This window comes from Engraulis encrasicolus, chromosome 14 (genome assembly GCF_034702125.1).
Source record: "Engraulis encrasicolus isolate BLACKSEA-1 chromosome 14, IST_EnEncr_1.0, whole genome shotgun sequence".
Classification (NCBI taxonomy): domain Eukaryota; kingdom Metazoa; phylum Chordata; class Actinopteri; order Clupeiformes; family Engraulidae; genus Engraulis; species Engraulis encrasicolus.
In genome coordinates, this window is record NC_085870.1 from 22,122,347 (window position 1) to 22,126,226 (window position 3,880).

Genomic DNA, 3,880 nt, shown 5'->3' on the forward strand with positions numbered 1-3,880 from the left:
CCACACCACAGCGGGCAGGGCACCACCAACACACACACACACACACACACACACACACACACACACACACACACACACACACACACACACACACACACACACACACACACACACACACGCACACATGCGCGCGCACACACACACACGCTCACACACACAGTAATGTATACTGTCCTCTGGCCACAGGGTGCAATGGGGCCAGTAAAAGGCACTGAACTCTACAAAATAACATGTTTATGGGCCACCACTGGACATTCTTTGCTTAACACACACACACACACGCACGCGCGCGCACACACACACACACACACACACACACACACACACACACACACACACACACACACACACACACACACACACACACACACTTAGAAACATAAGCGTAAAACATGCAGAGAGAGAGAGAGAGAGAGAGAGAGAGAGAGAGAGAGAGAGAGAGAGAGAGAGAGAGAGAGAGAGAGAGACGTAATGCATGAGAACCCTTAAGTGAGAAAATCATCCAACAGATGCACACAAACACACAGAGAGACACTGAATTGTCTGGTGGCATGTTGATAGCACGCCTCAACTCTGTCTTGTGATCTTTAATTCACATTCTATTGCAAAATGTGCATTTTATATAGAAATAAAAAGTATGTTCTCAAAATAATTGAATGGCAAGAAGTCACACATACACAGTAGATGATAGGACCTCTGAACAGTCATTTCCAGTAATTGTGATATATTTTGGATACGTCATTTTGCAATGAAACTCTTCATGTATGTATAATTTTCAGGCCTCTTACTATTGCTGAGACAAAGCAGTGCTAACTGGGATTGAATGAGCATGGCCATAACTACCATTGAGGACACAGAGGTCATGTCCTCTGTATTTTTTCTCAGAAATGTAAAATTTATCTAGGTCATACGTATGATTAAAAGCAATGTATCTGCCTATGCAACTGAATCCTCTTTTCTGATTGGCTGATGGGGTTGCAATTAATTCCCTATAACCTGTCAGGCATCAAACGTGTGACTAAGTTAGGCGAACTGCCGTTACTAATTCTAAACTGCAGGTTGCTATGGCTAAAAGCCAGTCGTTAGTTCTATCACATTTGTTTATCAAGTCAAGAGTCAGTCGTGAATTCTATCGCATTTGGTTGTCAAGCCAAGAGCCAGTCGTCATTTCCAGAGCCGTATATTAAGAATAATATACGGCTCTGGTCAGTTCTATCGCATTTGGTTGTCAAGTCAGTCGCCCTAAAAGTTCTACTAGGCTATGCATCCGATAGAGGCGCGCCTGATTATGTGCGCACTAAATGATTCTGCAGTTGGCATAATTCATAGGTTACAAATTTGCTGTTAGAAATAGATGGCAAAAATATAGCCTAGAAATCTAGACGCCCCTAGTGGCTGCAAAATTATTTGCACAGCTTTGCTGTAGGGGTTTTTGGCGCGGCCAGGCTAGCAAAAATACCCTGTACTGAAATTCCAAGCACCTGCCTCGCCATCAATTGCTGCCTTTTCCCGCTGCCTTCCCTTTGTTATTGATCCGAAAAGATCCCTTTTTTAATTAGGCTACTCTCCTCTTGTGGGGAAGAGGAACACATGTGAAAGGGGAAAGGGGAGAGTTATTAAAAATGTCCCTAGTGTGGGGAAACTCTCTCTCTCTCTCTCTCTCTCTCTCTCTCTCTCTCTCTGTCTCTCTCTCTCTCTCTCTCTCTCTCACTCTCTCTCTCTCTCTCTCTCTCTCTCTCTCTCTCTCTCTCTCTCTCTCTCTCTCTCTCTCTCTCTCTCTCTCTCTCTCAACAAAAGTTGACAGGTAGCCTGTGATGATCAGTAAGGGGAAATAGACGCGTGATGCGACATGTGTCGATTCAGCATGTAGAAATGGTTCGCAAGTTTTTGTTTTTAAACTTCCATCCCGCCGTGGTATAGGGACAAAGGAAAATTAAATAATCACAGCGTCGGCAGGCTACCAAACGAAGATTCTAGGCGCGTCAAGTTGGACGCCTGCACAGCAACATTCTATCTTGATAGAGCATGGTTCCTACAACTTTACAGACAATAATAGATTTAAAAAATATCCTACCATAATGGCAGATAAGCGGGAAAACGGCCCTCGTGGTCGACCGGCTATAGAAATTAATGGCTTGGCCAAAGTTCGAAGCCACCGCCTCGCCATTAATTTCGTATAACCGGTCACCTCGTCGGCCGTTATCCCTTACATATGATCAACCATGATAAATTCAGTGTTATATACGCCACCCCCATTTATCCTCAAGACAATGATTAATTAAAACAGTGTTTGAAGCATTCTATTTAGTATTTAGTACATTATGCTGTACAGCACGCAGTATTTGACCTCGGTATTTGAAAATGTCTCGTTACGTCCCTGTGCATGAGAACATATAGATCCCCAGAGCAGTCAAATTTTGACGTTTTAGAGGTTTTGGCTTCAAGCAAGCTAAAAAAAAAGATCATCAGAAAGCAACATGCCATTATAACTGACACTGTTTTGGAAACAAGGCCAACATGTATGGATTTCATTTTATTTTATTTTAGGTCTGTTCACATTTTATGCTGTCATTTAATTTAACATCATCGATAAAGTACCTTTTTTATTATGTCGTGTTTTAGTGAACTTTTTCTCACGGAACATTGAAGCAGTTTGTTGTTTTTCTTTCTCCCACACACAGAACTTTATACTGTAACCAGGTTCACATAGCACACAGCACAGAGCAGCGCGGCCAGTGGAAGTGCTTGAACTCCATGTAATTGCATGCTGATGTGTATTAGTCCCTGCGTAATTTGCCCCTCCCGCCCTCCCCCCCCACACACACACAACACCAAGGACATGCCCCCCTCCTCCACCCCTCCACCCTCCACCCTCTCTCTCTCTCCTACTCGCTCTCTCTCTCCATCTCTTTCTCTCTCCCCCTCCCTCTCTCTCTCTCTCTCCCCGCCTCTCTCTCTCTCTCTCTCTCTCTCTCTCTCTCTCTCTCTCTCTCTCTCTCTCTCTTGCTCTACAGTGTCGCATGCTCTGCATTTCTTTGAACCTCATTGATTTGGTGAGGAAAGACCTCCTCAAGGCCTCCTGTCTGGCCTGGACTCTGGAACCCTACTAGACTTTGTCGCCATAAACTTGTTATTCAAATCCAAACTGTCACTCCCGGGCAAGCACAGCACAGCACCTGTAAAGCAAACACACAAATTTAGAGAAGCGGAGAGAAGAGGAGAGGAGACGAGAGGAGACGAGAGGAGAGGAGAGGAGAGGAGAAGAACGGATAAGAAAGAGATCAACGAAGAGAAGAGAGGCCAGAAGATGCTGAGAGAGAGAGAGAGAGAGAGAGAGAGAGAGAGAGAGAGAGAGAGATGCATGAGGTGGTTTTTTTGCATCTGTGAGGCCAGTGGATGGTCATGTGACCCCCATGCCACTCTACAACGATTCGGGAGATTTACGACAGAATTAAACTAATGATTGTGCAGACAAACACACACACACACACACACACACACAAACACACACACACACACACACACAAACACACACACACACACCCTCACAGACTCTCTCGCAGACACACATACCTTCACACACACATAAGGGGCCCGCGGCAACGTCTGTAGTGTAGTGCAGGCCGGTCGACGCCAAGCCGCTTGTTTGTGTTCCATCCCCAATGGCCCAGCGTGACTCACACACAGAGGCCAACTTTCCAGCAGGCAAACCTAGGCAATTGCCAAGGGCTCGGCTAAATCTATACTCCATAGGGGCCCCCAACTGTCACACCAGTCGCGGTAAACACACAAAAGAGTAGACTTTACATTAATTTGTCAGTTACAGTATGCCTATGTAAAGTAATTGAAGATATACATGAGGCAAAACTCCTAAATAGCA